Source organism: Rissa tridactyla, chromosome 3 (genome assembly GCF_028500815.1).
Source record: "Rissa tridactyla isolate bRisTri1 chromosome 3, bRisTri1.patW.cur.20221130, whole genome shotgun sequence".
NCBI lineage: Eukaryota > Metazoa > Chordata > Aves > Charadriiformes > Laridae > Rissa > Rissa tridactyla.
The window spans coordinates 120,430,352-120,443,602 of record NC_071468.1 but is presented as its reverse complement, the minus strand read 5'-3'; the positions used below and the strand labels follow the sequence as shown (position 1 = coordinate 120,443,602).

The following is a 13,251-nucleotide window of genomic DNA, read 5'->3' as shown; positions in this document are numbered from 1 at the left end:
AGGGATGAATGCTCCCCATGCCACACGGCACATCAATATGCCAGGCTGAAAATAGTAGTAGCTGGTACCAAAGTGAAAAAAGCATTTAAATCAGCACTTTACTGGAAAAAGAAAGTCCTGCCCAGTCCTTGCCCTCTTCCTGGCGTTTCTTCCTCACCTCTGCTCAGGAGGTTTTTCCCAATTCCAACTAAAGGCTCCTGCATGACCTTTGTATTGGAGTTTTGTAGAAGGAACAAAGAAAAAAATAAAAAAGAAATTGCGAAACAATGAGTCCCCCTCTGCTATTCCAGCTCTTTGCATGTAGCCGAGTACCTTATTGTGGAAAAGCACACGCCAGCACACATTTGCTCACCTCTGATGGCTGGGATGGGAGAAGGGATGTAGCTATGAGCTTTCCCTTCTTCTTCTCCTCATCCTTTTTGGAGCATCTGCAGTTCCTGAGGAGGAACTTCTTTACCCTGAGGGTGGCAGAGCCCTGGCACAGGCTGCCCAGAGAGGTGGTGGAGTCTCCATCTCTGGAGACATTCCAAACCCGCCTGGACGCGTTCCTGTGCCACCTGCTCTGGGTGACCCTGCTCTGGCAGGGGGTTGGACTAGATGATCTCCAGAGGTCCCTTCCAACCCCTACCATTCTGTGATTCTGTGATTCTGTGATTCTGTGACTACTGGCAGGCCTATCTCACAGCTAGCAGCAGCAAAGCAAGAGATTTGGAGCTCAGCATTGTGTGAGTACAGGGAAGGTGGAACTCCCCATGTGCTCCCATATCGATATAGTGAAGAGTGAGGCCTAACAACATCCGTTGCAGTGGAATTTCCATGGGCTTCAATGAGTTTTGGATTAGGTCCCTACGTCAGGCCAGCCACGGGTTACTTCTATAGACTGAAGTACTAGAAAGTCTGATGACTGCATGCTTCCTGCTCATTTCGGTTTATTAACCTCTTGATTTTTTTCCTGTTATTGCTGCAAGCACAGCTGGCTGTATGGGAAGCTACTCCAAGTTGTGTAGGTGTCAGCCATTTGGAGTTTGTATGATCCCGCTCTGGACAGCAGGAGTTTCCTGCCTGAGGGCCTGGCCTGTCACACCTAGTAACAAAAATGCAGAAGTACAAAACAGCATCCACCTTTTGCTCAAAGAATTGTATAAATGGAGGGAAAACACCTAGATCAGTGAAGGCAGGTTTCTGTTGTCCATATCTCAAAATTCCCTTCTGTAATGATCAAGCCTCAGAGAAAAAAATAATTGTTTATATTTTGTTCCACTTCCAGCTTTATTATTTTTGTACTAGTCTGTCTTCCAGAGCACAGGATAACTCAAAAATGATAAATAGTGCTAGCATTTAACTTCTTTGAAGGCTAAACTTGTCTACAATGTTTTCAAAATCATCTGAGCTCTTTCATCTTCATCATTGGCATTAGGTGTGAGACCAAGACAGAATATCATCAACATGGATGGGACTAGTTTGTTTTACTAATGTTCAGAAGACTCTAAGGAATATTAGACTTCAGACAGTTGCTTGGCCTGCTTCAAAATAGCACCACACTTCAGATATAGATGAGGGATGATCCAGCCTTGAGAACCCCCATGGCGTGCGTTGGACTCACAAGGCATAAAAGCAGAGCGAGGCAAAGACAACTTTCACCTGATGGCAAGTTTGCTCATGATGTCCAATACTGAGCTGGGCAGAGGACAGGCATTTCTCAGGCCCTAGGGTGCCTTCAGAAAGTTTAAACAAACACCTGCCATGAGATGTAGGGCTGGAGTAGGTAACCTGCTGAGGTCTCTTTCTGCCCTGTTTTTCTAGGAGGCCTAGTTAATAGTTAGCCTTTACCCTTTCTCAGTCAATGCCAATGCCAAGATTCACAGAAATGACACAAATCACAGTATGGGCCAGTCATCAGCACAGCCTGGGCTGCCTTGTTTTAGAGGAAAAGGAGAGCTTGGGCATGTGGAGGTGAGCTGTGCCCTGACAGATGGCCTCAGGGTTAGGAAACAACTCCAGCCTCTCATGCTGCGCTATTGCTGTTGCATGTGTTTCTCCTAATACTAGCATGGCCTAAGGTAAAATCCACATTTCAAGCTCAGGAATATTCTTCAGCACCTCTGAGCTCAATGGGGCAAGGCTGGTGCCTAACTCTGGTGGCGTCTCCCACAGCAAATCTTCAGAGGCACTTGCGTTTCTCTCTGCTGACTGTACAGACAACATAAGTCTTACTTCAGCAGGAATCTCCTCTGCTTCATCACCCTCAAAAGCACCTGCACTTACATTAGGGACAAGGGAAGCCTCCCTTAAGTGCTGTCAGATGGATTAGGTCTTTGTTGGGTTTGGTACTATGGTGCTGAAACAGTGCTGGAGCCACCGTTGCAAGGCTGCCCAGAAACAAGGCATTTAGGAAAAGAGCAGGCAGTTTTTGAGACAGATTTTCATTAATAGCACAGAACACCTTCCCTATGAGGACAGCCTGGAGAAGACAATGCTCCAGGGAGACCTTATAGTGGCCTTCCAGCACCTAAAGGGGGCCTACAGGAAAGGTGGAGAGGGACACTTTATCAGGGAGTGTAGCTATAGGACGAGGGGGTGATGGCTTTAAACTGAAAGGGGGGAGATTTAGATTAGATATTAGGAAGAAAATCTTTACCATGAGGGTGGTGAGACACTGGAACAGGTTGCCCAGAGAAGCTGTGGATGCCCCATCCCTGGAGGCTTTCAAGGCCAGGCTGGATGGGGCTTTGAGCAACCTGGTCTGGTGGGAGGTGTCCCTGCCCATGGCAGGGGTGTTGGAACCAGATGATCTTTAAGGTCCCTTCCAACCCAAACCATCCTAAGATTGTATGGTTCTAACACCTTCTGTGTCCTTGCTGAGATAAGGGCCAGTGGTTAAGAACAGCAATTGGACTTCTAACGCCATAGGCTTGAAACAGGACGGATAGTGAGAGGAAGGAAGGAAGTGCCATCAGTCCTGTTTTACAGCCGGAGAGACCTGAGGCATGCACAGGCTCATCCGGGATCTCAGCCATAGGATCAGTAGACTCAGATTTTCAGGACCCCATGCAGGAACTTAAAGAATTTTTCTCTGAAGAAGGAAGAGTAAAACAATTTCAGGAGCAAGGGGCATGCTGTGAACAGCCTGTCATGAGGCACGTAGGGACAGCTTTGGAATGAAGATGGGTTTTACACACTGAGCCTGATGGTTGTCAAGGGCCAAGCCTGTGGTCACAGGAGCGAGCTGAAGCAGGAACTCTAGTAGAGCTTTTCCTCTGTGCATGAACAATTGGGGGAAGCTCTGCCGTTTTGAGGAATTTCCGAGGACAGTAAATTACATACTAGATCACAGCTCTATTATGTTTTTGGGGAAGGCATTTGGAAATTAATGTTTCGTATTAAGATTTAAATGGGGAATACGTACAAGGTCTGCTACTCACAGGCATCCTCAAACCTGGCCTGCCACAGCACTTTGTCTCCTGTTGAGGTGTGTTTAAGTGGAGCCTGGGTTGACAGCAGCCAACCATGTAAGCAGACCCTCTGTGCTTCAGTTCCCTGCTGCCAAACAGGGATGTTATCAGCTGTCACAGGGGGTGTAGAGAGAGCCTGGGGCAGGAATAACCCATCAGTGCTCACCCTGATAAAGGGAGAGCTGTAGAAATACCTAGAAGGCAAAAGAGGCACAGCTCCCCTTTCATCCAGAAGGAAGAATTTCTATTCCAGGAGTGGTCAATTTTAGGTGACTTTTGACTTCTTCCTAAAACAAATATTACTGTGTGTAAATCAGCTGATTGAGATGACACAGGGGAGATAATGTTTTTTTCTGGGCTGGGAAAAACCTTCTTCTTATTCAAAAGTGGTCCATTAAAAGGTGTCTAAAAGGTGGGCTAGATATCCTGTTGTGGTGGGTTGACCCTGGCCTGAAGCTAAGCACCCACACAGTCACTCACTTATTCCCCACCCACCAGCGGAACGGGTGAGAGAATAGGAAGAGCGAAAGTGAGAAAACTAGTCGGTTGAGGTAAGTACAGATTAATAAGGAAAGAGGAAAGGAAAAACAAGTGATGGGAAGACAATCACTCACCACCTCTCACAGGCAGACCAATGTCCAGCAAGTCCCCAAGCAATGGCCACCTTGGAAGACAACCCTGCCCCCCGTCCCTGTTTTTTTCTTGCCGAATATGATGTTAGATTGCTTGAAATATCCCTTCTGTGAACTCTGGTCAGCTTTCCCAGATATAGCCCCTCCCAACCCCCAGCCTACTTACTACAGAGACAGAACGGGAAAGAGAGAAAGCCTTGATGCTGTGCAAGCACGGCTCGGCAATAGCCAAAGCATTGGTGTGCTGTCAACACTGTTTTAGCTACAAATCCAAAACACAGCACCTTATGGGTTGTTATGAAGAAAATTAACTCCATCCCAGCTAGACACAGTGCACCATCTTTTTCGGCTTGCTCAGATGGGAGTTATGATGGAGAGGGGAGGGCTTTGGGGCGGAATTCATCACAGGCTTCCACAGGGATAAACTGAAGTTTGGAGAGAAGATAGCGACTGGGTGCAGAAATGATGGATTGAGGTTACAACATCCATGCCATGTCATAGGATGGTTGTCAGAGTGAAGTCTCCCTTACAGGCCACCACCATAAGCAGACAAGCCCTTAGAATAGGCTGCAAATGTAGTCAAAAATTCCATAACAAAGTCCACCGGTGCAGCATTATAACATGCAAATGTAGTACTCTAATTACTCGACAACCTGCCACAGTGAGGTAGCTGCTCTGCAGGAACTGCTCTTTCCTGCAGAAAACGTGGAGTGGATCATTCCTCTATCAGAGAGAAACAAACCATTGCAAATCATCTTTCCAAGCTCTTTCCCATGCTCCCTGTTCCTGCACACCCACCCTGTGCCTTCCATCTTGCCCACGTGCCTAATACAACCCCTCCGGCCCACGGCAGGGCAACAATCGCAGCCCCCCAATTCCTGTCCTTATGCAGGATGCTGCTGAGCGCAGATAAGGGGGACAGGCTGCTGCTTCTTTACCAGACACAGCAGGTACCGGGATCAGCTTAGTTGTTGGGTGGTAACTGCCCACAGGCGTGCTGAGCAGTGTGCAAGATCATCTGCGAAATAAACTCTGCATAACCAGGCAGCTACAGTGACTCAGCTCACTAATCACAGCTGGACCCCTCTTTGAGATGACAATCCTAAAAGTCTGTTTCATGGAAAACTGGATAATTGTTTTCTGAAAGGATTTGGTTTTACTGTGCATTTACCCCATTTGATCTTAAAAAGTCATGACCTTACGCAAGGCTAGGAAGGCCCGGGGAAGCTGTGGATGCTCCATCCCTGGAGGTGTTCAAGGCCAAGTTGGATGGGGCTTTGAGCAGCCTGGTCTAGTGGGAGGTGTCCCTGCCCAGGGCAGGGGGGTTGGAACCAGATGGTCTTTAAGGTCCCTTCCATCTCTAACCGTTCTATGATTCTGTGATTAATTCCAACAGCAAATCATTTCAGTTTCAAATGCAAGTACCTTTAATTTACGATGTGCAAATATAGCCCCAGAACTAATGATGCCCTCACAGATGATGCAATTCACACCCACGCTTGCCTACTGTAAGCCCTCGTTTCTTCTGGCAAACTACGAAGTCACAGCCGTGAACGGTGGCAGCAGCAGGGAGGCTTTCTTGATCAAGATGAATGGGTTAAAAAAGGAACTCTAGTAAAGGCTGCACTGGTCTTTTGTGTTTTAACAATTAGAGGAAGCTCTGCCTAGTTTGAGGAATTTCCCACGTCTCCAATTCAGACTTTGGAAAACTGCTTTATTAAGCCTGTCTAAGAGGTGTTAAAAAAATAAAAATAATCAAGGAGATTAGGACAAAGATATCTTCCCAGAGCCTACGCATGTTCTGTTTGTTTGTTTTTTAAACCTGGATCACCGGAGGCAAACTCAGAGGAGTCTGAGGAAGTTAAATAATGACAAATGCCAAATACACCGGGTTCCTGCTGAGCTGGCCGCGCCATTACTGAATCAGTCAAGTGTCACTGCTACACAGATGCTAAAGATTTGCCCCTAAATATTCTGATGTATCACTTCATTCTGCAATGTTGCCGGACAGCGCAAGACGGATTAAGTCAGAAATAGACGAGGAATTTTCTGGGTGAGAGGAAGATCTACGGGTGGAGAAATGCCATTTTCACCATACAACAGCCAGTGATGGAGCAAGGAGAAACAGAGCCTCAGGCTTCCAAATTCACAACGTCCTTTCCCTTGCTATTCCCTTGCCTGTTACAAGCTCATTGCCTCCCATAAAACTGTCACTGAAAGCGAGAGTTACAGCATTCAAACAATTACACCTTTCTCCCCCCAGTCTGAAAGCTCCCCGTGCACGTAGGTGAGCATCACTTTCCCACTGATGGGGAGAGAGGAACACGGTCAACTGTACTAGGTCACACCGCAGCTGTGTTTTTTTCCGAATTCAAATCATTTAAGCGACCAGTGGATACTGCTGCACCAGAGATGTTTGGATGGAGCAGAACTTTTGGGGTTACAGACATCACTGCAGGTGAGAGCATCAGAAAGCATGCCTGCATCCCCCCTGACACCGAGCACTGCCAAAAGCGGTCCAGCACTCCAACGTAACACTGTAAAACTGGCTTTCGTTTAAGCAGCTCAAAACATGGGTAGAAAAGAATGGAAACAAGATAAATGTGACACTCCAGGACAGTACCCAGCAGTGTCTCAGCCTGTGGCCATGGGTGCCCCAAGCCCCCCTCCTCTGGCAGCAAGGGTCACCTAGCATGAAACTGAGGGGGGATGCAAGAGATTGCTCTCAAAAGAAACGAACCCATCATTTTATACAGCTGACAACACCACTGTGCCTGTTGTCTGCATTGCAAACCCCAGCCACTGTAAGCATAAAAAAGGTGAAAAAATCCAAATGCTATTGCAGTTGATCTGTTTGTTGTTGTTTTTTTTCATGAAACTGCGGAGCATGCCTTAGGAGGTAATAAACACAGTCCAGATTTGCACGGTATCTCCGTGCACATCCCTCTTTATCTCTGCAGCCCTGAGCTTAACTTGACTAGTTATAGCTTCTATTAAAATTCACTAGCCAAGCTAACAGACAGTAGCACTTTGTCAGAAGCTTAAACGGCTTAATTCATACCCTGGAAAGCCAAAAGCATCCTACAGAAAACTGTCAACTAATCACCACAAAAATTAAACATGCGCCGATCGCAGTTTTACCAGCAGAAACCTGCAACAAGTCTACCAGTCAATGCAAAGCTTGCACCGCTACCTCAGAATCTGGCCCTGAAAATTCCTTCACCTGCCCCAAACTGTTCAACCGCATGAGGAGACCGATGCTACACATCACACACATCATCCTTACCTGTAGGACAACAAGTGCTGGTCGTGCCGGAGTCCTTTCCAAACGTGTCCTCCTGCGCTGGGAAGAAAACTTCCCATCCAAGTGTCAACTCCTGCCTCAGCCTCTGCCCTTTGTTTTCCCAAGAGCTGGAGGCACACCTGCTTTTCCCCGTGTGCTGTTGGTTGTTGGGCTCTGGGGTTTGTTTTTTGTTTTGCTTTTCTTTTTGGAACAAATTAAACAGCCTGTGAGCAATTCTCAGTAAGCGAGCGAGAGAGAGAGAGAACCTTTTGGCTTGTGGTGATTTAATCAAGCAAACCCCGTGACCTCCCTTTCCTGCGATCAGTGGGAACCGATCCCTTCTCCACCAGCACGGGGTGGAGTTGCAGCTAAAAAACACAAGCCTGAAAGCGCTATGCTGGATGGGCAGGGCAAGTCTCCCTTCTCCGTCTGTTGTGTCAGAGAACACGGTGATTCCTGCTGGTCTGAAACACGGAGATGACCTCTGGCCAGGAAGGAACCTGGGAAATATTTTCTAAGTGATTTCCTGCCGTTGGGGGCAAAGTGGATGCAAGCGACGCTTGGGCGGGGGTGCTTGAGATGAGGAAAACACTTCTTTGGTCATCAGAGGTGTGGAAGTAAAAGAAATTACCTTTTTTTTTCTAGGCTAAACTGTTCTAAGAGCCTCAGTTGTCACCATACACAGCAATCTGAAGCCTAAGTTGTGTAGGTGCTTCTCAGATTTTCAGCTATGGTGCCTTTCATGCTAAGGGTTGTTGAGATACTCTGCAATTTCATCTAGGAGAGCCTCTTCCACATGGAGCTCGTGTTCAGCAGCACCCCAGCCATGCAGCTGGGCACAAGGGAACCCTGTCAAGGTGCAGAAGGAATCTGGGCAGGCTCATGCATCCAGGAGGAGAGCTACCCCTAGGAATGACCCCTAAACTGTGCTGGGAAGGTCCTGCTGCCTCACACCGGGGGTCCCAGAGGGGCATTTTCATGCACTAACCAAACAACCACATCCCAGCAAGATGGGGGTCGTTCCCCAAGGGCTCAGTCCTAGTTAATCTGATAAAAGGACGGACACTGTAACGGCCTCCTTGCTTTTGTCTCTCCTGGCTTTGCATCATCTCTGAGGTTCTTACGAGGTAACACACTATGGCACCATGGCCCAACATCAACCCATCACATGGCACAGGGCACGTGCCATCTGTGAGGAGTGTTGCTTTCTGGAGGTTGCAGCTTCTTCTTCTTGACTGTGGAAGTAGCTGAGAACAGCTAGTCTCTGTCTTCTTCAGGATCTGAGTGGGGTGTATCTGGACCATCTTTCTGAGGATGTCTTAAAATGCAAAATTGTATCTAGGACTTCAGACTCTACAGCTAATAGCATCCTTCTTTCTGGACACAAGAAGAATTTATTTTAGTAAGTTATCTGAAGAAGAGGAGTCTGAGGGGAGACCTCATTGCCCTCTACAACTACCTGAAAGGATGTTGTAGAGAGGTGGGTGATGGCCTCTTCTCCCAGGTGAATAATGACAGGACAAGAGGAAATGGTCTGAAGTTGCAGCAGGGGAGGTTTAGGTTAGATATTAGGAAGAATTGCTTTACTGAAAGAGTGGTCAGGCACTGGCACAGCCTGCCCAGGGGGGTGGTTGAGTCACCATCCCTAGAGGTGTTTAAGAAACGTCTAGATGTGGCACTTCAGGGCATGCTCTAGTGACAGAGATTGTAGGTTGTTTGGTTGGACTCGATGATCTCAAAGGTCCTTTCCAGCCATGAAGATTCTATGATTCTATGATCTCCGCTCAGGATCACTTTTTAATTACTCTATCATGATGCAGTTCATACTTTACAAGCAAGAGCGGACGTTGGAACATTTCACTGCTGAATACACCTCACCCACATGCTCACTGACATACACTTTTTTTGGAGATAGAGGAGAGAAAGAGACAGAGAAGGGCTGCGTACCCCATCTTTGCGTGATTTCAATTATTGAGCGCAATCCATATTTCCTTACATTTAACAGCAGTCTCTATATTTAACAGCAGTCACTTCATCTCAGTGGGCTTTTCAGTTTCAGTTGCTTTTGTCTGGCTAGAGCTGGAAGTTTCATTCCCACTTATCTCCTTCTGCTGGCTGGGATGAATAAAATATGATGGTTGTGACATCTAGGAAAGAAAATGCTGTTGAGATACTTCAATTAGAATGACAGAATGATTATTTCTTTAAAGCAGAGCACTTGAGCGATTGTTTTTGAAAGTGTATAGAAAGCACTCATAGTATGCTTATTGCTCAGTCTTGTTTTCCTGACTTCTATTTCCATCTGTGTTGCAGTTTGCTGGTGGGTGGAAGATGGTTTCCATTCCCCCTGGTAATTTCCATGGTTTCAGAACTGTTCCTGTTCAACATCGAGGTAAGTTTAAAATCTTCGTGAAAGCCTGGATCAGATTTTACTGTCACATCCGGGAACTGGAGAGAAATGGGCACTAAACAGTTAGATAAATATCAAAAACAGCTCAGAAGAAAGTATCTAAATTGGTTCAGGCTAGAGATGTGTATTCTCTCTATTGACTAATGGGAGCCTGGAAGACCAGCTCAGGAGCAGGTATCTACGTTGCTGGCATTTCCAGTGCAGTGAGATGAACAGTACCCTTTGTGGAAAGACCTTGCTGCAATCAATGTGTTGTTATATTATGCAAAATGGAATGGTTCTTTGGACTTCAAGATAAGAGCTGACAGGAGTGGTTCAGCAACAGCACCATCTAACAACAATTCGGTTTGCCAGGGTGCAGACTGGTGCTTAGGCTGGACATACACATTGTGAAGGGAATGAGGAAAGCCTGAGCTCTTGATACTTCAGCAGGCGTCAGTAAATGAACACTGTGCCATGGTTTGTATTAATCTGTTCTAGAAATTAGGGCAGGCTTGCAGGACCTCAGGAGAGTCCTATCAGCTTTTCTTCTATATCTTGTGCTCTGTCTTTGCATGGCAAAGCTTGTGCGATTTGTACAGCACCGAGCACTGTGGGGCTCAGAAGCTGGCTGGGGCATCTCAGTATAACTACATCCAATAAAATCATTAAATGCCACGGGTCACTAGAAGTATGGTATAGCAGGTATCTCACAAGCCTGTCCCGTCATCAAGGAGCATCACGACCACCAAATGAGCTGCAGTGCTCTAATGTCCATGGGGACAGCAAAGGGATATTTCAGTTGTCCTGGTGTTCCTGGCAGAGAGTGAAGAATTAACCTTTGCTCATACCGGGGACAGCAAATCCTGAACTCACTTTGTTCTAATGTGCTGAGAAGGAAGGAAGTAATGAAATGTCTCATTATACATCTGACTTGAATATATTTAGAACTGACAGTAGCGCTGAAGGCTGCACGGTTTTATACCAAAAGGAGCGACGTGCTCTGGACTGTCTCACAGCAGACCATGGTCAATTGAAACTATTTATCTGCCTGAACAATGTCCCTGAAGATTACTTTTTTTCCTGAAGCACCAGGAATTCGTTGCAGTGATAGAACAATTAATGTGGGTATTTGGAGTACTTCAGTTACACAGATAGAACAATTAATGTGGATATTTGGAATACTTCAGTTGTACCATTACCCAGCTTTATGGGTTTATTTTAGGTTTAAGTGGCTTGCATTTATAATGTGGGGTTTTTTTAGGCTGATTACCACACTTGTATGAGTTTCGTCATAGCAGAATGATGACTACAATAATGTGCAATGTAATCATCGTGTTGAGAAGGCACAAAGTCCTAAATGGCTATTTAATCTTCTAGAGAAAAGCACAGAAAGAGCAAATGTGGGAAACTGAAGCTGGACAAGTTTAGTTTAAAAGCAAGGGTCCGCATTTTCAATAATGCCAGCAGTCAACCATACATGCAAACTTCCGTGCGATTCACCAATACTTGACACGTTTATAATCACAGCTGACTGCTTTCCTACATGAGGTGCTTCATTGTTCTTCATTATTGGGCTTAGCATAGAGAGACAGCTGTTCGACATGCCTAATGCAGGACCTGCTCTTTCAGCCTTTGGAATGGCTGGAGCTCTTTTGTTATTAAATTAGGGATCTGGGTGCTTTGGTGGACTGTGGTTTTAACGACAAGTTTTGTCTCGGGTTATATAAAGCTTCATGCGCTAAAAGCAGTATTGACAATAGGCAACCAGGGGCCTTCGTAGCTGATAGGAAATCCCAGTGCGGAGACACAGGCCAAAGTAGGAACTTCTGCAAAATGATGGAGAACTCATTGAGCTCTTGTGAAAACCAATAAAGGAAGTGGAAAACGCCTGTAACTGGTAGCCTTTGTGTTCATGCGATTGTTGGATTTCCCCTAGCAGAAAACACGTGGTAATTCCTCCAGGGATTTTTGAGTCCCTACCCACAAAGTGCAACCCACCCATCCCTTTCTGAAACTTCAGGCAGCTTTCTTTGGGTTAGCTGGGCCCTGTTTAAAATGGATGTCTCCAGGCAATGGCTAATTTTCCCCATCCTTTCTTCTGGCAATGGACAATGAAGGAAATGCTTTTTAACGGTGCTTTACCAAACAGAAGCGATCACCTGAGGGGTTTGGGTGTGGAGAGCTCTGCAAAGCTGTACCCTACATAACACAGGGCTTGAGGGCTCCATACAGCACGTATTATCTGCACATAAAAGTTATTAATAGAAGTAATAGTAACAACGCAGAGAAGCCCAGCAGTCAGGAGGATACCTTTGTGTTGAAGGTGTACAGACCCAGAGCTCTTGCTCTGAAGAGCAGGACAGGTAGCAGCTGAAGATACACAGATGGGACAGGACAGGGACACAAGGAAAGGTTGTGGTCCTGGCATGTCAAAGGGAGAAGCTCGGACAATGCTCGGGCTAGACATGATGTGTGCAAGAGCAGACACCAGCAGAAGGAGATGGAAGAATGTTGTCATCAGCCAGGTGGTGCCATCAGTGAGATGGCCAGAACCCAGGCAGGGATGGGGGGGAAGAGGATATCTCCTAGAGCTGGAATTGAGCAGAACCTGCAGGATTTAGGCAGGGCACGAATGGGAGCTCTTGAAGAGTTAAAGCTCCAGTGGTACACAGACTTTGGCATGGGAGTGACCTCATGCATGCTCTTGAAGAACCCAGCTGGGAGTGTTTTCAGGGCCAAGACCTTTCTTTTGAAAGTCTGGTCAATTGTGGCTCATAGTCCAACATGCTGGGGAAGTTGATGTGTTAGATTATGATCAAAAATACGGTATTCTTCTGAGGCAAAGGGGAGGGTGTAAGGGAAAGAGCTCCAGAAGCTTTTCTTCTCATCTTGTCCTGACGACAGGCACAAAAGCGTGGAGATAGGCTACATGTGTACTGCCTTTTCTTATGTTCTCATGCCCCTTTCACCTAGTGATCTATTTACTTAGTACTCAATTTATGCATGAGAGAGAGAGGAAGCCTTACGTAGGTAGACATTAGGATAATAAACTTGCCTAAGAAGACATAGTTTTAAAATCCTTGCTCTCACAGCAAATGTCACACGCGATATTAAGGTACATACATGATAATAAGGTCCTCCAAAGTGTTTTCTGTGCTCATGCAGGTGAAGAAGAAGGGATCTGCTATCTGTGAGAGGCTCCAAGGTGAAAGAATGCAAGCTGTACAACTACTACCGATTCACATTTAACGTGTGCTGGCTGAAGTACATGTCAGTGGGTTGCATGTATATTTAGTTCATGGATTTGCATATTCTTTCCAGTAAAAAGAAACCTTTCAACCTGGTCAGAACCTGTTTATGCATCATGTGGGTTACTGGTACAGAACATCCTGGTCACACCGCTTCTTCCCAGCCACCCTTCTGCCCTACATGTCCATCAGCTCACTGCAAATTCCAGGCAGGCATGAGACAGCAAAGATCAGATCTCTCCAT

The 13,251-nt window shown here is 46.3% G+C and overlaps 1 protein-coding gene across 1 annotated transcript in view; it reads right to left on the bottom strand.

Annotated features, from left to right (window-relative positions):
• Positions 1–7,761, bottom strand: part of ADGRF5 (adhesion G protein-coupled receptor F5) — a 51,458-nt gene extending 43,697 nt beyond the window's left edge. The window contains exon 1 of the mRNA XM_054196105.1: positions 7,371–7,761. The gene's annotated coding sequence lies outside the window, so the exon portion shown is untranslated. The remainder of the gene's footprint in view (positions 1–7,370) is intronic.
• Positions 7,762–13,251: the final 5,490 nt, after the last annotated feature.